The 21670-nt window shown below is 46.7% G+C and overlaps 1 protein-coding gene and 1 pseudogene across 1 annotated transcript in view; one reads left to right on the top strand and one right to left on the bottom strand.

Moving 5' to 3' along the window:
• LOC122926346 (collagen alpha-1(IV) chain-like) overlaps positions 1 to 21670 on the bottom strand; it is an 875364-nt gene that overhangs the window by 233555 nt on the left and 620139 nt on the right. The window lies entirely within an intron of this gene.
• LOC122929765 lies at positions 216 to 394 on the top strand (annotated as a pseudogene).

A 21670-nucleotide genomic window follows, 5' to 3' on the forward strand; every position in this document is an offset into this window, starting at 1 on the left:
ACCACAACTCTTCCTCTTCATGCTCATCTACGGCCTGATCCAGCACTCTTCGCAGGGCACGCTCCAGAAAAAACGCATATGGGATGAGGTCGATGATGTTGCCTTGGTTTGACTGACCAGGTTTGTCACCTCCGCAAAAGGACGCATGAGCCTACAGCCATTGTGCATGAGCGTTCAGTAACGCGACCAAAAAATACCCAGCTCCGCAGAGGCTGTCCTCTTTTTTTTTTAAATTAAAAAAATCTGTTCTTACCAGTTTAATCTCTGTTTTGTCCCCTATCAGGGGACGGTGTATGGAATAGATTTTAGGAACCGGGAGATGGAAAAAGATGCTTGGTCGGTCCTCTTACTTCCAATTTGGGGCACTGCGCGTGCGCCGTGCAATGTACTGTGCTACCCGATCTGAGTGGTATGTTAACTAGTACTATTCCTATCAGTTTAATCCCTGTTACGTCCCCTATCAGAGGCCGGTCTATGGAATAGATTTTAGGAACGGGGAGATGGAAAAAGATGCTTGGTCGGTCCTCTTACTTCTAATTTGGGGCACGGCGCGTGCACCGTGCAATGTACTGTGCTACCCTATATGAGTGATATGTTAAGTAGTACTATTCCTATCAGTTTAATCCCTGTTACGTCCCCTATCAGGGGCCGGTCTATGGAATAGATTTTAGGAACCGGGAGATGGAAAAAGATGCTTGGTTGGTCCTCCTACCTCCAATTTGGGGCACGGCGCGTGCGCCGTGCAATGTACTGTGCCGCCCTATATGAGTGGTGTGTTAAGTAGTACTATTCTTATCAGTTTAATCCCTGTTACGCCCCCTATCAGGGGACGTGTATCGAATAGATTTTAGACAACCGCAAAGAGTTGTCAATAGTTGACACACTCATGACATAAATTTTATCCCTCTATGCGTCAATCTTGGTGTAGTTATGACTGTGCTCGTGCGCGCGTTTGGGAGATTGCAGGCGATGGCGGTTTTTCAAAGCCTATGGTTGTGCTGAGGTAGTTCAGTGACAGTTAACTGACCTAGAAAACAATGATTCTGCAGTGTGGGCCCATTGTTGGCCTAGTAGGCTTTAATGATCACAAAGAAAATTAATGTTTTTTCTATGCAAAATTATCCAGCCGATCGCTTTTGGTCTGTTCACAATGAAGCAACGACCTTATCATCTGGGGTGTGCCAACATTGCCATTGCCAACACACTCATAGAGGTGATCGCTTCATTGTGATACGCAAGCCCCTTCACCACAACAAGTTAACGATCACGGTGCAGCACCAGAGGCCAGAAAAATTAGGCATGTACACATGCCTGAAAAATTAGGTATTGTTGCAGCCGCTGCTGTAGCAGCGGCCGGAAAAATTTATGTTTTCCAGGCAGAAAGTGCACTAAAACCTTGCGGCTTGAACCCTATTTAGTGGCGGAGAAGTCACGCAAGTCATCCGGCATGCAGAGATTAAATACAGCAGCGTGTGGATCATTTTTAGCCCAAGGCATCTCATCTCATCAGGCCTTTTTTAGTCAAATGTATCGCCCACTGTCAGTCCCTTCGGGATCCATGCCTCATTCATCTTAATAAAGGTGAGGTAATCTAGACTTTTTTGACCTAGGCGACTTCTCTTCTCAGTGACAATACCTCCTGCTGCGCTGAAGGTCCTTTCTGACAGGACACTTGAAGCGGGGCAGGCCAGAAGTTCTATCGCAAATTGGCATAGCTCAGGCCACAGGTCAAGCCTGCACACCCAGTAGTCAAGGGGTTCATCGCTCCTCAGAGTGTCGATATCTGCAGTTAAGGCGAGGTAGTCTGCTACCTGTCGGTCGAGTCATTCTCTGAGGGTGGACCCCGAAAGGCTGTGGCGATGCGTAGGACTTAAAAAGCTCTGCATGTCCTCCATCAACAACACGTCTGTAAAGCGTCCTGTCCTTGCCGGCGTGGTCGTGGTAGGAGGAGGATTACTTTCACCTCTTCCCCTGTTAGATTCCCGTTGTGCTGTGACATCACCCTTATACGCTGTGTAAAGCATACTTTTAACTTGTTTTGGAACTGCTGCATCCTTTCCGATTTCCAGTAATTCGGTAACATTTCAGCCACTTTCTGCTTATACCGGGGGTCTAGAAGCATGGCCACCCAGTACAGATCATTCTCCTTCAGCATTTTTATACGAGGGTCCCTCAACAGGCATGACAGCATGAAAGACCCCATTTGCACAAGGTTAGATGCCGAGCTACTCATGTCCCGTTCCTCGTCCTCACTGATCTCACTGAAGGTCTGTTCTTCCCCCCAGCCACGTACAACACCACGGGTACCAGATAGGTGACAACAAGCACCCTGGGATGCCTGCTGTGGTTGGTCTTCCTCCTCCTCAAAGCCACATTCCTCCTCTGACTCCTCTTCCTCAGTCTCCTCTTCCAGCGTTGTCGCAAGCGATGCTGATAAGGCTGTTTCTGGTGGTGATGGTGACCACAACTCTTCACTCTTCACGCTCATCTACGGCCTGATCCAGCACCCTTCGCAGGGCACGCTCCAGGAAGAAAACAAATGGGATGATGTTGCTGATGGTGCCTTCGGTGCGACTGACTAGGTTTGTCATCTCCTCAAAAGGACGCATGAGCCTACAGGCATTGCGCATGAGCGTCCAGTATTGTGGCAAAAAAATACCCAGCTCTGCAGAGGCTGTCCTAGCACCCCGGTCATACAAATACTCGTTGACGGCTTTTTCTTGTTGGAGCAGGCGGTCGAACATTAGGAGTGTTGAATTCCAACGTGTCGGGCTGTCGCAAATTAAGTGCCTCACTGGCATGTTGTTTCACCGCTGAATATCTGAAAAGTGCGCCATGGCCGTGTAGGAACGCCTGAAATGGCAACACACCTTCCTGGCCTGCTTTAGGACGTCCTGTAAGCCTGGGTACTTATGTACAAAGTGTTGCACGATCAGATTTAACACATGTGCCATGCACGGCACATGTGTCAACTTGCCCAAATTTAATGCCGCCAACAAATTGCTTCCGTTGTCACACACCACTTTGCCGATCTCCAGTTGGTGTGGAGTCAGCCACTGATCCAGCTGTGCGTTCAGGGTGGACAGGAGTGCTGGTCCGGTGTGACTCTGCTTTCAGGCAAGTCAACCCCAAGACTGCGTGACACTGTTGTATCCGGGATGTGGAATAGCCCCTGGGGAGCTGGGGGGGTGCAGTTGACGTGAAGCAGCAGAAGAGGACTCAGCCGAGGAGGTTAGTGAAGAGGATGGAGTAGGAGGAGTAGAGGAGGTGGCAGCAGGCCTGCCTGCAAGTCGTGGCGGTGTCACCAACTCCTCTGCAGAGCCGTCAGCAGGTTTTCCCAATGCGCAGTGTACGTGATATACCTGCCCTGACCGTGCTTTGCAGACCAGGTATCAGTGGTCAGATGGACCCTTGCCTCAACACTGTGTGCCAGACATGCCATGACTTCCTTTTTCACAATAGAGTACAGGTTGGGGATTGCCTTTTGTGAAAAAAAAAATTGGCCGGGTACCTTCCACTGCGGTGTCCCAATAGCTACAAATTTTTTGAAGGCCTCAGACTCCACCAGCTTGTATGGTAAAAGCTGGCGGGCTAAGAGTTCCGACAAGCCAGCTGTCAGACGCCGGGCAAGGGGGTGACTCTGTGATATTGGCTTCTTATGCTCAAACATTTCCTTGACAGACACCTGACTGTGGGCAGATGAGCAGGAACTGCTCAAGGCGAGAGGCGGAGTGGCGGGTGGTTGAAAGGCGGCAAGGAGGACAGCAGTGGTTGACGTGGCTGAAGATGCTGGACCAGGAGGAGAACTGTGGCTTTGAGTTTGTGTGCTGCTTGTACTCGTCATCATGTGTTGATCCCATAGGCGTTTGTGATGTGAGATCATGTGCCTTCGCAAATCAGTTGTACCTAGGTGGGTGTTGGACTTCCCACGACTCAGTTTCTTTTGGCACAGGTTGCAAATGGCATCACTGTTATCAGAGGCAGACACACACGAAAAATGCCACACTGCTGAGCTTTGCAATGATGGCATACTGGTGGTGGCAACAGCATGAGTTGATTGGCGTGCTCTCTGGCTGACCCCGGGTGCCGATACATGCTGTCTGACTGTGCCACTAGCTCCTTGCGACGACCTTCCCCTGCTTCCAACTCGTCTCCTCCTCCTCTCTGTCTCCCCATCTGAACTTTCCCATGTTCTTCTTCTCTTCGAGCGGGCACCCACGTGACATCCACGGACACATCGTCATCATCAACCGCTTCACTTGTATCTGACAATTCAGCAAAGGAAGCAGCAGCGAATACAACATCATCATCATCACACCGTACGTCCATGTGTGTAATGCTGCCTGACTGAGACATATCCCTGTTATCTACATCCTCTGGCAATAATGGTTGCGCATCACTCATTTCTTCCAACTGATGTGTAAATAACTCCTCTGACAGATCAAGTGAAGCGGCTGTGGTGCTAGTGTTGGTGCTGGCGGCAGGCGGGCGAGTGGTAACTTGAGAGGTGCCCGAAGCTGAGCTGGAGGAGGATGGTGCGTAAAGGTTCCGAGCGGAAGCTGTAGAAGATTGGGTGTCCTGTGTTAGCCAGTCAACTATGTCCTCAGAACTTTTCGAGTTCAGGGTACGTGGCCTCTGAACACTGGGCATTCTTCTAGGGCCAAAGGAAATCACAGCACCACGACCACGACGGCCCCTGTGGGGTGGCCTGCCTCTGCCTGTCATTTTTTTTTTGATTAGTGGTACTATGCGTGCAAGGTACTGTGCCACCCGATATGAGTGGTGGGCACTGGCAGTGGGCACAGAAAACTCTGTGGGCCTGACACACGCTGGCAGGCAACTGCAATTATATTACAGAGACAAAATTGTTTTACTGTTTTAAATGCAAGCTACTGTGCCACCAGATATGAGTGGTGGGCACTGGCAGTAGTGGGCACAGTACACGCTGTGGGCCTGACACACGCTGGCAGGCAACTGCAATTATATTACAGAGAAAAAATTGTTTTACTGTTTTAAATGCAAGCTACTGTGACACCAGATATGAGTGGTGGGCACTGGCAGTAGTGGGCACAGTACACTCTGTGGGCCTGACACACGCTGGCAGACAACTGCAATTATATTACAGAGACAAAATTGTTTTACTGTTTTAAATGCAAGCTACTGTGACACCAGATATGAGTGGTGGGCACTGGCAGTAGTGGGCACAGTACACGCTGTCTGCCTGACACACGCTGGCAGACAACTGCAATTATTACAGAGACAAAATTGTTTTACTGTTTTAAATGCAAGCTACTGTGACACCAGATATGAGTGGTGGGCACTGGCAGTAGTGGGCACAGTACACGCTGTGGGCCTGACACACGCTGGCATGGCAACTGCAATTATATTACAGAGAAAAAATGTTTTACTGTTTTAAATGCAAGCTACTTTGCCACCAGATATGAGTGGTGGGCACTGGCAGTAGTGGGCACAGTACACTCTGTGGGCCTGGCACACGCTGGCAGGCAACTGCAATTATATTACAGAGAAAAAAAAAAAAAAAAAGCAGACTGATGTACTAGCCCTAAAAAGGGCTTTTTGGGGTGCTGTCAGGACGCTGTCCTTACAGCAGATCAGATGAGTATTTGAGGACTGGAGTGGACACAGAACACTGGCCTAGCGAGCGATTTCCCTATTATATCAGCAGCAGCTGCACTCTCCCTGCTCTCACTAACACTGCAGCTTCAGAATGAATCTAAGATGGATGCTGTCCTTGCTTTTTGATAGGAAGTGGGAGGGTCTGGGAGGGAGGGTATGCTGCTGATTGGCTGGAATGTTTCTGCTGACTGTGAGGTACAGGGTCAAAGTTTGCTCAATGATGACAAATAGGGGGCAGACCGAACATCGCATATGTTCGCCCGCCGCGGCGAACGCGAACAAGCGATGTTCGCCGGCGAATAGTTTGGGACATCTCTATATATAACACTTGAATTTCACACGTACAAATGCAGACAAGGCCGCAAATTAAGTATCTTGCAGAAATGGGTGTTTTTTTAATACCAGAATAGCACAGCAGTATCTAAAGTGTGTATCTCACACTGACAGATGCAGACAAGGCCGGATATTAAGTATTTTGCACTAAATGGGCGTTTTTTTAAACTCAGAAAATTATAGCTGTATTTTTAGCTTAACCACTTCAGCCCCGCTAGGTGAAACCCCCTTCATGACCAGAGCACTTTTTACACTTCGGCACTACACTACTTTCACCGTTTATCGCTCGGTCATGCAACTTACCTTACAAATGAATTTTACCTTCTTTTTCTTCTCAATAATGGAGCTTTCATTTGGTGGTATTTCATTGCTGCTGGCATTTTTACTTTTTTTGTTATTAATCAAAATGTAACGATTTTTTTGCAAAAAAATGACATTTTTCACTTTCAGCTGTAAAATTTTGCAAAACAAACGACATCCATATATAAATTTTCCGCCAAATTTATTGTTCTACATGTCTTTGATAAAAAAAAAATGTTTGGGCAAAAAAAAAATGGTTTGGGTAAAAGTTATAGCATTTACAAACTATGGTACAAAAATGTGAATTTCCGCTTTTTGAAACAGCTCTGACTTTCTGAGCACCTGTCATGATTCCTGAGGTTCTACAATGCCCAAACAGTAGAAAACCCCCACAAATGACCCCATTTCGGAAAGTAGACACCCTAAGGTATTCGCTGATGGGCATAGTGAGTTCATAGAACTTTTTATTTTTTGTCACAAGTTAGCGGAAAATGATGATGATTTTTATTTTTATTTTTTTTCTTACAAAGTCTCATATTCCACTAACTTGCGACAAAAAATAAAAAATTCGAGGAACTCGCCATGCCCCTCACGGAATACCTTGGCGTGTCTTCTTTCCAAAATGGGGTCACTTGTGGGGTAGTTATACTGCCCTGGCAATTTAGGGGCCCAAATGTGTGAGAAGAACTTTGCAATCAAAATGTGTAAAAAATGACCGTTGAAATCCAAAAGGTGCACTTTGGAATATGTGCCCCTTTGCCCACCTTGGCAGCAAAAAAGTGTGACACATCTGGTATCGCCGTACTCAGGAGAAGTTGGGGAATGTGTTTCGGGGTGTCATTTTACATATACCCATGCTGGGTGAGAAAAATATCTTGGTCAAATGCCAACTTTGTATAAAAAAATGGGAAAAGTTGTCTTTTACCAAGATATTTCTCTCATCCAGCATGGGTATATGTAAAATGACACCCCAAAACACATTCCCCAACTTCTCCTGAGTACGGCGATACCAGATGTGTCACACTTTTTTGCTGCCAAGGTGGGCAAAGGGGCACATATTCCAAAGTGCACCTTTCAGATTTTGCAGGCCATTTTTTACACATTTTGATTGCAAAGTTCTTCTCACACATTTGGGCCCCTAAATTGCCAGGGCAGTATAACTACGCCACAAGTGACCCCATTTTGGAAAGAAGACACCCCAAGGTATTCCGTGAGGGGCATGGCGATTACCTAGAATTTTTTATTTTTTGTCACAAGTTAGCGGAAAATTATGATTTTTTTTCTTTCTCTTTTTTCCTTACAAAGTCTCATATTCCACTAACTTGCGACAAAAAATAAAAAATTCTAGGAACTCGCCATGCCCCTCACGGAATACCTTGGGGTGTCTTCTTTCCAAAATGGGGTCACTTGTGGCGTAGTTATACTGCCCTGGCAATTTAGGGGCCCATATGTGTGAGAAGTACTTTGCAATCAAAATCTGTAAAAAATGACCGGTGAAATCCGAAAGGTGCACTTTGGAATATGTGCCCCTTTGCCCACCTTGGCAGCAAAAAAGTGTGACACATCTGGTATCGCCGTACTCAGGAGAAGTTGGGGAATATGTTTTGTGGTGTCATTTTACATATACCCATGCTGGGTGAGAAAAATATCTTGGCAAAAGACAACTTTTCCCATTTTTTTATACAAAGTTGGCATTTGACCAAGATATTTTTCTCACCCAGCATGGGTATATGTAAAATGACACCCCGAAACACATTCCCCAACTTCTCCTGAGTACGGCGATACCAGATGTGTGACACTTTTTTGCAGCCTAGATGCGCAAAGGGGCCCAAATTCCTTTTAGGAGGGCATTTTTAGACATTTGGATCCCAGACTTCTTCTCACGCTTTAGGGCCCCTAAAAAGCCAGGGCAGTATAAATACCCCACATGTGACCCCACTTTGGAAAGAAGACACCCCAAGGTATCCAATGAGGGGCCTGACAAGTTCATAGAATTTTTTTTTTTTTTGCATAAGTTAGCGGAAATTGATTATTATTTTTTTTTCTCACAAAGTCTCACTTTCCGCTAACTTAGGACAAAAATTTAAATCTTTCATGGACTCAATATGCCCCTCAGCAAATACCTTGGGGTGTCTTCTTTCCAAAATGGGGTCAGTTGTGGGGTGTTCTCCGCAATCATTACATGTATGGCCAGCATTAGGAGTTTCTGCTATTCTCCTTATATTGAGCATACAGGTAATGAGATTTTTTTTTCCGTTCAGCCTTTGGGCTGAAAGAAAAAAATGAACGGCACAGATTTCTTCATTCGCATCGATCAATGTGGATGAAAAAATCTCTGCCCAAAAAAAAAAAATGGAGGGGAAAGGCGTCTGCCAGGACATAGGAGCTCCGCCCAACATCCATACCCACTTAGCTCGTATGCCCTGGCAAACCAGATTTCTCCATTCACATCAATCGATGTGGATGAATAAATCATTGCCGGGATTTTTTATTTTATTTTTATATATATATATATATGAAAAACCTATATATAGCCCTAACAAAATTGCGGGCTTACCCCTAATTAGAATATATATAACCGATTGAAGGAGTAAGGTAAGTAAAATATAATTTGATTTAAAGAAAATATACTACAATAGTACAAAAATACTCAATTTTATTAAGAAAATCACAGAAGACACATGATCAGCACTGGTCACAAATAAGACAATACATACAGGTTACAATTAGGGATGAGCGAACTCGAACTGTATAGTTCGGGTTCGTACCGAATTTTGGGGTGTCCGTGACACGGACCCGAACCCGGACATTTTCGTAAAAGTCCGGGTTCGGGTTCGGTGTTCGTCGCTTTCTTCGCGCTTTTGTGACGCTTTCTTGGCGCTTTTTGAAAGGCTGCAAAGCAGCCAATCAACAAGCGTCATACTACTTGCCCCAAGAGGCCATCACAGCCATGCCTACTATTGGCATGGCTGTGATTGGCCAGAGCACCATGTGACCCAGCCTCTATTTAAGCTGGAGTCACATAGCGCCGCCCGTCACTCTGCTCTGATTAGCGTAGGGAGAGGTTGCGGCTGCGACAGTAGGGCGAGATTAGGCAGATTAACTCCTCCAAAGGACTTGATTAACTGATCGATCTGCAGCTGTGGACCATTGAGCTGCTGATCCTCAATTGCTCACTGTTTTTAGGCTGCACAGACCGTTTGTCAGTCTCATTTTTCTGGGGTGATCGGCGGCCATTTTGTGTCTTGTGGTGCGCCAGCACAAGCTGCGACCAAGTGCATTTAACCCTCAATGGTGTGGTTGTTTTTTGGCTAAAGCCTACATCAGGGTGAAGCTGTCACACCAAGTGCATTTAACCAGCAATAGTCTGTTCATTTTTTGGCCATATACAAAATCAGGGGCAAGCTGCGCCTGTCACCAAGTGCATTTAACCCTCAATGGTGTGGTTGTTTTTTGGCTAAAGCCTACATCAGGGTGAAGCTGTCACACCAAGTGCATTTAACCAGCAATAGTCTGTTCATTTTTTGGCCATATACAAAATCAGGGGCAAGCTGCGCCTGTCACCAAGTGCATTTAACCCTCAATGGTGTGGTTGTTTTTTGGCTAAAGCCTACATCAGGGTGAAGCTGTCACACCAAGTGCATTTAACCAGCAATAGTCTGTTCATTTTTTGGCCATATACAAAATCAGGGGCAAGCTGCGCCTGTCACCAAGTGCATTTAACTCTCAATGGTGTGGTTGTTTTTTGGCTAAAGCCTACATCAGGGTGAAGCTGTCACACCAAGTGCATTTAACCAGCAATAGTCTGTTCATTTTTTGGCCATATCCCAGTCTAATTCTGTCACTAAATCCATACCGGTCACCCAGCGCCTAAATACTAGGCCTCAAATTTATATCCAGCTAAATCTGTCCCTAGTGCTGTAGCTGGGCGAGTTATTTAGTGTCCGTTCAAGCACATTTCTTGTTCTGGGTTGAAATACAATTCCCAATTTAGCAATTTCATAATTTAGTGGTTCCTGCTATATCAGAGCTATTTGAAATCTATCCCAAAAAGGGTATATAATATTGAAGGTGCACATAGGGTCATTCAGAATAACTTCACACACACCCGCTACTGTGTATTTCCAAGTCTAATTCTGTCACTAAACCCATACCTGTCACCCAGCGCCTAAATACTAGGCCTCAAATTTAAATCCCTCTAAATCTCTCGTTACCGTTGTCCTGTTGTAGCTGGGAAAGTTATTTAGTGCCCGTCAAAGCACATTTTTTGTTCTGGGTTGAAGTACAATTCCCAATTTAGCAATTTCATAATTTAGTGGTTCCTGCTATATCAGAGCTATTTGAAATCTATCCCAAAAAGGGTATATAATATTGAAGGTGCACATAGGGTCATTCAGAATAACTTCACACACACCCGCTACTGTGTATTTCCAAGTCTAATTCTGTCACTAAACCCATACCTGTCACCCAGCGCCTAAATACTAGGCCTCAAATTTAAATCCCTCTAAATCTCTCGTTACCGTTGTCCTGTTGTAGCTGGGAAAGTTATTTAGTGCCCGTCAAAGCACATTTTTTGTTCTGGGTTGAAGTACAATTCCCAATTTAGCAATTTCATAATTTAGTGGTTCCTGCTATATCAGAGCTATTTGAAATCTATCCCAAAAAGGGTATATAATATTGAAGGTGCACATAGGGTCATTCAGAATAACTTCACACACACCCGCTACTGTGTATTTCCAAGTCTAATTCTGTCACTAAATCCATACCGGTGACCCAGCGCCTAAATACTAGGCCTCAAATTTAATTCCCTCTAAATCTCTCGTTACCCACCGCTGTACTGTTGTTGCTGGGCAAGATATTTAGTGTCCGTCAAAGCACATTTTTTGTTCTGGGTTGAAGTACAATTCCCAATTTAGCAATTTCATAATTTAGTGGTTTCTGCTATATCAGAGCTATTTGAAATCTATCCCTAAAAGGGTATATAATATTGAAGGTGCACATAGGGTCATTCAGAATAACTTCACACACACCCGCTACTGTGTATTTCCAAGTCTAATTCTGTCACTAAACCCATACCTGTCACCCAGCGCCTAAATACTAGGCCTCAAATTTAAATCCCTCTAAATCTCTCGTTACCGTTGTCCTGTTGTAGCTGGGAAAGTTATTTAGTGCCCGTCAAAGCACATTTTTTGTTCTGGGTTGAAGTACAATTCCCAATTTAGCAATTTCATAATTTAGTGGTTCCTGCTATATCAGAGCTATTTGAAATCTATCCCAAAAAGGGTATATAATATTGAAGGTGCACATAGGGTCATTCAGAATAACTTCACACACACCCGCTACTGTGTATTTCCAAGTCTAATTCTGTCACTAAATCCATACCGGTGACCCAGCGCCTAAATACTAGGCCTCAAATTTAATTCCCTCTAAATCTCTCGTTACCCACCGCTGTACTGTTGTTGCTGGGCAAGATATTTAGTGTCCGTCAAAGCACATTTTTTGTTCTGGGTTGAAGTACAATTCCCAATTTAGCAATTTCATAATTTAGTGGTTTCTGCTATATCAGAGCTATTTGAAATCTATCCCTAAAAGGGTATATAATATTGAAGGTGCACATAGGGTCATTCAGAATAACTTCACACACACCCGCTACTGTGTATTTCCAAGTCTAATTCTGTCACTAAACCCATACCTGTCACCCAGCGCCTAAATACTAGGCCTCAAATTTAAATCCCTCTAAATCTCTCGTTACCGTTGTCCTGTTGTAGCTGGGAAAGTTATTTAGTGCCCGTCAAAGCACATTTTTTGTTCTGGGTTGAAGTACAATTCCCAATTTAGCAATTTCATAATTTAGTGGTTTCTGCTATATCAGAGCTATTTGAAATCTATCCCTAAAAGGGTATATAATATTGAAGGTGCACATAGGGTCATTCAGAATAACTTCACACACACCCGCTACTGTGTATTTCCAAGTCTAATTCTGTCACTAAACCCATACCTGTCACCCAGCGCCTAAATACTAGGCCTCAAATTTAAATCCCTCTAAATCTCTCGTTACCGTTGTCCTGTTGTAGCTGGGAAAGTTATTTAGTGCCCGTCAAAGCACATTTTTTGTTCTGGGTTGAAGTACAATTCCCAATTTAGCAATTTCATAATTTAGTGGTTCCTGCTATATCAGAGCTATTTGAAATCTATCCCAAAAAGGGTATATAATATTCAAGGTGCACATTGGGTCATTCAGAATAACTTCACACACACGCTTCTGTGCATTTCCAAGTCTAATTCTGTCACTAAATCCATACCGGTCACCCAGCGCCTAAATACTAGGCCTCAAATTTATATCCCGCTGAATTTGAATACAATACATTGGGCCAAATAATATATTTGTTGTTGTGGTGAACCATAACAATGAGAAAAACATCTAGTAAGGGACGCGGACGTGGACATGGTCGTGGTGGTGTTAGTGGACCCTCTGGTGCTGGGAGAGGACGTGGCCGTTCTGCCACATCCACACGTCCTAGTGTACCAACTACCTCAGGTCCCAGTAGCCGCCAGAATTTACAGCGATATATGGTGGGGCCCAATGCCGTTCTAAGGATGGTAAGGCCTGAGCAGGTACAGGCATTAGTCAATTGGGTGGCCGACAGTGGATCCAGCACGTTCACATTATCTCCCACCCAGTCTTCTGCAGAAAGCGCACAGATGGCGCCTAAAAACCAACCCCATCAGTCTGTCACATCACCCCCATGCATACCAGGGAAACTGTCTCAGCCTCAAGTTATGCAGCAGTCTCTTATGCTGTTTGAAGACTCCGCTGGCAGGGTTTCCCAAGGGCATCCACCTAGCCCTTCCCCAGCGGTGAAAGACATAGAATGCACTGACGCACAACCACTTATGTTTCCTGATGATGAGGACATGGGAATACCACCTCAGCATGTCTCTGATGATGACGAAACACAGGTGCCAACTGCTGCGTCTTTCTGCAGTGTGCAGACTGAACAGGAGGTCAGGGATCAAGACTGGGTGGAAGACGATGCAGGGGACGATGAGGTCCTAGACCCCACATGGAATGAAGGTCGTGCCACTGACTTTCACAGTTCGGAGGAAGAGGCAGTGGTGAGACCGAGCCAACAGCGTAGCAAAAGAGGGAGCAGTGGGCAAAAGCAGAACACCCGCCGCCAAGAGACTCCGCCTGCTACTGACCGCCGCCATCTGGGACCGAGCACCCCAAAGGCAGCTTCAAGGAGTTCCCTGGCATGGCACTTCTTCAAACAATGTGCTGACGACAAGACCCGAGTGGTTTGCACGCTGTGCCATCAGAGCCTGAAGCGAGGCATTAACGTTCTGAACCTGAGCACAACCTGCATGACCAGGCACCTGCATGCAAAGCATGAACTGCAGTGGAGGAAACACCTTAAAACCAAGGAAGTCACTCAGGCTCCCCCTGCTACCTCTTCTGCTGCTGCCGCCTCGGCCTATTCTGCTGCTGCCGCCTCGGCCTCTTCCTCCGCCTCTGGAGGAACGTTGGCACCTGCCGCCCAGCAAACAGGGGATGTACCACCAACACCACCACCACCACCTCCGTCACCAAGCGTCTCAACCATGTCACACGCCAGCGTTCAGCTCTCCATCTCACAAACATTTGATAGAAAGCGTAAATTCCCACCTAGCCACCCTCGATCCCTGGCCCTGAATGCCAGCATTTCTAAACTACTGGCCTATGAAATGCTGTCATTTAGGCTGGTGGACACAGACAGCTTCAAACAGCTCATGTCGCTTGCTGTCCCACAGTATGTTGTTCCCAGCCGCCACTACTTCTCCAAGAGAGCCGTGCCTTCCCTGCACAACCAAGTATCCGATAAAATCAAGTGTGCACTGCGCAACGCCATCTGTAGCAAGGTCCACCTAACCACAGATACGTGGACCAGTAAGCACGGCCAGGGACGCTATATCTCCCTAACTGCACACTGGGTAAATGTAGTGGCAGCTGGGCCCCAGGCGGAGAGCTGTTTGGCGCACGTCCTGCCGCCGCCAAGGATCGCAGGGCAACATTCTTTGCCTCCTGTTGCCACCTCCTCCTTCTCGGCTTCCTCCTCCTCTTCTTCCACCTGCTCATCCAGTCAGCCACACACCTTCACCACCAACTTCAGCACAGCCCGGGGTAAACGTCAGCAGGCCATTCTGAAACTCATATGTTTGGGGGACAGGCCCCACACCGCACAGGAGTTGTGGCGGGGTATTGAACAACAGACCGACGAGTGGTTGCTGCCGGTGAGCCTCAAGCCCGGCCTGGTGGTGTGTGATAATGGGCGAAATCTCGTTGCAGCTCTGGGACTAGCCGGTTTGACGCACATCCCTTGCTTGGCGCATGTGCTGAATTTGGTGGTGCAGAAGTTCATTCACAACTACCCCGACATGTCAGAGCTGCTGCATAAAGTGCGGGCCGTCTGTTCGCGCTTCCGGCGTTCACATCCTGCCGCTGCTCGCCTGTCTGCGCTACAGCGTAACTTCGGCCTTCCCGCTCACCGCCTCATATGCGACGTGCCCACCAGGTGGAACTCCACCTTGCACATGCTGGACAGACTGTGCGAGCAGCAGCAGGCCATAGTGGAGTTTCAGCTGCAGCACGCACGGGTCAGTCGCACTACAGAACAGCACCACTTCACCACCAATGACTGGGCCTCCATGCAAGACCTGTGTGCCCTGTTGCGCTGTTTCGAGTACTCCACCAACATGGCCAGTGGCGATGACACCGTTATCAGCGTTACAATACCACTTCTATGTCTCCTTGAGAAAACACTTAGGGCGATGATGGAACAGGAGGTGGCCCAGGAGGAGGAGGAGGAGGATGAGGAAGAGGGGTCATTTTTAGCACTTTCAGGCCAGTCTCTTCGAAGTGACTCAGAGGGAGGTTTTTTGCAACAGCAGAGGCCAGGTACAAATGTGGCCAGCCAGGGCCCACTACTGGAGGACGAGGAGGACGAGGATGAGGAGGAGGTGGAGGAGGATGAGGATGAAGCATGGTCACAGCGGGGTGGCACCCAACGCAGCTCGGGTCCATCACTGGTGCGTGGCTGGGGGGAAAGGCAGGACGATGACGATACGCCTCCCACAGAGGACAGCTTGTCCTTATCCCTGGGCAGCCTGGCACACATGAGCGACTACATGCTGCAGTGCCTGCGCAACGACAGCAGAGTTGCCCACATTTTAACCTGTGCGGACTACTGGGTTGCCACCCTGCTGGATCCACGCTACAAAGACAATGTGCCCACCTTACTTCCTGCACTGGAGCGTGATAGGAAGATGCGCGAGTACAAGCGCACGTTGGTAGACGCGCTACTGAGAGCATTCCCAAATGTCACAGGGGAACAAGTGGAAGCCCAAGGCCAAGGCAGAGGAGGAGCAAGAGGTCGCCAAGGCAGCTGTGTCACGGCCAGCTCCTCTGAGGGCAGGGTTAGCATGGCAGAGATGTGGAAAACTTTTGTCAACACGCCACAGCTAACTGCACCACCACCTGATACGCAACGTGTTAGCAGGAGGCAACATTTCACTAACATGGTGGAACAGTACGTGTGCACACCCCTCCACGTACTGACTGATGGTTCGGCCCCATTCAACTTCTGGGTCTCTAAATTGTCCACGTGGCCAGAGCTAGCCTTTTATGCCTTGGAGGTGCTGGCCTGCCCGGCAGCCAGCGTTTTGTCTGAACGTGTATTCAGCACGGCAGGGGGCGTCATTACAGACAAACGCAGCCGCCTGTCTACAGCCAATGTGGACAAGCTGACGTTCATAAAAATGAACCAGGCATGGATCCCACAGGACCTGTCCGTCCCTTGTCCAGATTAGACATTAACTACCTCCCCATAACCATATATTATTGGACTCCAGGGCACTTCCTCATTCAATCCTATTTTTATTTTCATTTTACCATTATATTGCGATGCTACCCAAAGTTGAATGAACCTCTCCTCTGCCTGTGTGCTAGGCCTAAATATATGCCAATGGACTGTTGCAGTGGTGGCTGACATGAAGCCTGATTCTCTGCTATGACATGCAGACTAATTCTCTGCTGACATGAAGCCAGATTGTCTGTTACGGGACCTTTCTCCTCTGCCTGGGTTCTGGGCCTAAATTTATGAAAATTGACTCTTACAGTGGTGGGTGACGTGAAGCCTGATTCTCTGCTATGATATGAAGACTGATTCTCTGCTGTCATGAAGCCAGATTGTCTGTTACGGGACCTCTCTGCTCTGCCTGTGTGCTAGGCCTAAATATATGCCAATGGACTGTTGCAGTGGTGGGTGACGTGAAGCCTGATTCTCTGCTATGATATGAAGACTGATTCTCTGCTGACATGAAGCCAGATTGTCTGTTACGGGACCTTTCTCCTCTGCCTGGGTTCTGGGCCTAAATTTTTGAAAATTGACTCTTACAGTGGTGGGTGACGTGAAGCCTGATTCTCTGCTATGATATGAAGACTGATTCTCTGCTGACATGAAGCCAGATTCTCTGTTACGGGACCTCCCTCCTCTGCCTGGGTGCTGGGCCTAAATATATGCCAATGGACTGTTGCAGTGGTGGCTGACGTGAAGCCTCATTCTCTGCTATGACATGCAGACTAATTCTCTGCTGACATGAAGACAGATTCTCTGTTACGGGACCTCCCTCCTCTGCCTGGGTGCTGGGCCTAAATATATGCCAATGGACTGTTGCAGTGGTGGCTGACGTGAAGCCTCATTCTCTGCTATGACATGCAGACTGATTCTCTGCTGTCATGAAGCCAGATTGTCTGTTACGGGACCTCTCTGCTCTGCCTGTGTGCTAGGCCTAAATATATGCCAATGGACTGTTGCAGTGGTGGGTGACGTGAAGCCTGATTCTCTGCTATGATATGAAGACTGATTCTCTGCTGACATGAAGCCAGATTGTCTGTTACGGGACCTTTCTCCTCTGCCTGGGTTCTGGGCCTAAATTTATGAAAATTGACTCTTACAGTGGTGGGTGACGTGAAGCCTGATTCTCTGCTATGATATGAAGACTGATTCTCTGCTGACATGAAGCCAGATTGTCTGTTACGGGACCTTTCTCCTCTGCCTGGGTTCTGGGCCTAAATTTAAGAAAATTGACTCTTACAGTGGTGGGTGACGTGAAGCCTGATTCTCTGCTATGATATGAAGACTGATTCTCTGCTGACATGAAGCCAGATTCTCTGTTACGGGACCTCCCTCCTCTGCCTGGGTGCTGGGCCTAAATATATGCCAATGGACTGTTGCAGTGGTGGCTGACGTGAAGCCTCATTCTCTGCTATGACATGCAGACTGATTCTCTGCTGACATGAAGCCAGATTCTCTGTTACGGGACCTCTCTCCTCTGCCTGTGTGTGTGCTGGGCCTAAATATATGCCAATGGACTGTTGCAGTGGTGGCTGACGTGAAGCCTCATTCTCTGCTATGACATGCAGACTAATTCTCTGCTGACATGAAGACAGATTCTCTGTTACGGGACCTCCCTCCTCTGCCTGGGTGCTGGGCCTAAATATATGCCAATGGACTGTTGCAGTGGTGGCTGACGTGAAGCCTCATTCTCTGCTATGACATGCAGACTGATTCTCTGCTGACATGAAGCCAGATTCTCTGTTACGGGACCTCTCTCCTCTGCCTGTGTGTGTGCTGGGCCTAAATATATGCCAATGGACTGTTGCAGTGGTGGCTGACGTGAAGCCTCATTCTCTGCTATGACATGCAGACTAATTCTCTGCTGACATGAAGACAGATTCTCTGTTACGGGACCTCCCTCCTCTGCCTGGGTGCTGGGCCTAAATATATGCCAATGGACTGTTGCAGTGGTGGCTGACGTGAAGCCTCATTCTCTGCTATGACATGCAGACTAATTCTCTGCTGACATGAAGACAGATTCTCTGTTACGGGACCTCTCTCCTCTGCCTGTGTGTGTGCTGGGCCTAAATATATGCCAATGGACTGTTGCAGTGGTGGCTGACGTGAAGCCTCATTCTCTGCTATGACATGCAGACTGATTCTCTGCTGACATGAAGCCAGATTCTCTGTTACGGGACCTCTCTCCTCTGCCTGTGTGTGTGCTGGGCCTAAATATATGCCAATGGACTGTTGCAGTGGTGGCTGACGTGAAGCCTCATTCTCTGCTATGACATGCAGACTGATTCTCTGCTGACATGAAGCCAGATTCTCTGTTACGGGACCTCTCTCCTCTGCCTGTGTGTGTGCTGGGCCTAAATATATGCCAATGGACTGTTGCAGTGGTGGCTGACGTGAAGCCTCATTCTCTGCTATGACATGCAGACTGATTCTCTGCTGACATGAAGCCAGATTCTCTGTTACGGGACCTCTCTCCTCTGCCTGTGTGTGTGCTGGGCCTAAATATATGCCAATGGACTGTTGCAGTGGTGGCTGACGTGAAGCCTCATTCTCTGCTATGACATGCAGACTAATTCTCTGCTGACATGAAGACAGATTCTCTGTTACGGGACCTCCCTCCTCTGCCTGGGTGCTGGGCCTAAATATATGCCAATGGACTGTTGCAGTGGTGGCTGACGTGAAGCCTCATTCTCTGCTATGACATGCAGACTAATTCTCTGCTGACATGAAGACAGATTCTCTGTTACGGGACCTCTCTCCTCTGCCTGGGTGCCGGGGCCTAAATATCTGAGAATGGACTGTTCCAGTGGTGGGTGACGGGAAGCCAGATTCTCTGCTATGGAACCTCTCTCCAATTGATTTTGGTTAATTTTTATTTATTTAATTTTTATTTTAATTCATTTCCCTATCCACATTTGTTTGCAGGGGATTTACCTACATGTTGCTGCCTTTTGCAGCCCTCTAGCTCTTTCCTGGGCTGTTTTACAGCCTTTTTAGTGCCGAAAAGTTCGGGTCCCCATTGACTTCAATGGGGTTCGGGTTCGGGACGAAGTTCGGATCGGGTTCGGATCCCGAACCCGAACATTTCCGGGATGTTCGGCCGAACTTCTCGAACCCGAACATCCAGGTGTTCGCTCAACTCTAGTTACAATACATGTTAAAAACCAAGTGAACCGATGGTGGGCTGCCAATACAAATATCTAAGGTAAAGTGCAAGTGCATGATTATACCCAAAAGGTCATAAGTGGTGGACATATAGTATCCAAACGCTGTAGCTTTTAGACACCACAAATATCCACATGTATATATGTGTCAAAATTTGCCACTAGCCGGTGTAAATATATACACCAAAGTTATCAAAATTAGGGCCATACCAATAATCACAATTGTATTTGACACATGATGGAAACTATTATATATACTGACCAATTGATTCAATTGTATCGTGCAGCAATACCACCGGTCCACTCCCCAACGCACGTTTCGCGTACAGCTTTTTCAAGGGGTATTGGTTGGCAGAGAGGAGGGTCATCCATAAATAGGTCAGGTGGATACATTTGATTGGTTGTTGGGACTAGTATTTAATTGCATTTAGGGCTCACCTGGGTATTATCGCATGGCGGACATTGCTGGCGCCTGGCCCCTCAGCCGCATGCCACCACATCCGGTGACGCCGCGCCGGTCCAGAGGAAGGCAGTCACGCACATCCTGTGCGACACGCGTCACTCTGGAGCGGCCGGCGGCACATGAACGCGGCGCATGCGCAGATCACCAAGCACACTTATTCCGCCATATTAGATAAGGGCGCATGACATCACATACAAATATATCAAAAATCAGATTGCTTTACATAAAAAGATGGTATCTTATCGTATATAAACCATACTGTAATAGACACAGTTGTTATCCTGAGGCATGAACACATATATGCTGACAATCCACATCCAATATTTGTCAGTTTGTCAATGTGTGTATACACGTGCACAGAACCTCATTTCAGTTCAACTTCAATGTAAGTGCATATATATATATATATATGTTTGTCAGGCGACAATACCAGAAGTGCACTTGCACTAAACAGATATTGTGCACCTGACCACAATAGTCATACACATCGAATAACATGTAATTCGATATGTTGTACTAGGGTGGTGACGCATGCGCAGGAGAGGGCAAGGGCCAGGCCTATGCCAAATACTGTGAAAAACAAGTGATAAGACATTGTTATATTTAAAGACAGATTACAAGCAAATTATCATAATAATTAGTTTTACAATATACTGAGGCCATAATTTGACCAAAACAGTGTTATCACTTGACCTCAGTGGGGGGCCTTAAACTACAAATTAGGAGGATATTAGGCGTTGTTATTCCTATCGACCTCTTTTTCCTGACATACACAATTAGCCATGGCAGGAGTAAGTAGTAATAAGGTCTCCCAAGTCAGAGGCCTCGGAGTGCAAAGTGAGGTACTGAAAAAAAGAATTGTTAATTGCATAAGAAAAAAAGTAAAATAAAGTGAATGAATAACAATATAAGTTATATCAATTCTACATATTAATGGTGTCTAAAGTGTCACCATTACATATAATTGGCTATATATGCCATAGGTCAGAAAAATATATGTAAGCATCCCAAATTGTTCAAACATAAAGAAAGAACAGATGAGGATGTACCCTACCAAGTCGTGAATATTTAGCATACACCCCTATCCAAGCACCAATCACCTGTACACCGGTATAGCCGATGTTCAGACTGATCACATCCCCAGTCACACTAAAGGTATCATGCGGCCAATTGTCATACCCCGAGCCTCTATATGCATAGAAAAATCAACCATCCTGTCCAGCACCCATAGATGCATGCCCTACAATCATCGCCATACACATAAACATAAAGAAACCTGGACAGATCACGGAGATTCAAGGAGGAGGCATTCACAAGAAAGATGCAAAAGGCACCTTGTCATTCAACCCATATGGCACCTGGGTTTGAAGTTTAATTATCCATTTACTTTCCACTTGTTCAAGTCGTCTGAAGAGATCGCCTCCTTGGGATCCTAGATTTACCCTATCGATGCCACGAACCCTCAGGTCCTGCCATCGATTATTGTGTTTCAACCGAAAGTGTCGTGCAACTGGTTTGAGTTTCAATATTCGTTCCCTATCATCAGCTGGCACCTTTGACGCCATCCGAATATCACTCTGATGTTCCTGAAGGCGTATACGCAATTCACGTGTCGTCATGCCTATGTAAATTAACCCACATGGGCATGTTGCGTAATAGATGACGCCACAGGTACTACAGTTGATAAAGTGCACAATTTTGTATACATCTTTACCAGATGAATCGCTAAATGACACACTTTTTACCATAGCCTTACAAATGCTACAATGTCCGCACGGTGTCGAGCCCCACTTTGGTCCCTTAGACTGAAACAGGAATTCCTGGTTGTTGGGTGGGACATAATGGCTGGATACCAGAATGTCACTAAGATTCCTGCTACG

This window comes from Bufo gargarizans, chromosome 2 (assembly GCF_014858855.1).
Source record: "Bufo gargarizans isolate SCDJY-AF-19 chromosome 2, ASM1485885v1, whole genome shotgun sequence".
NCBI classification, from domain to species: Eukaryota; Metazoa; Chordata; class Amphibia; order Anura; family Bufonidae; genus Bufo; species Bufo gargarizans.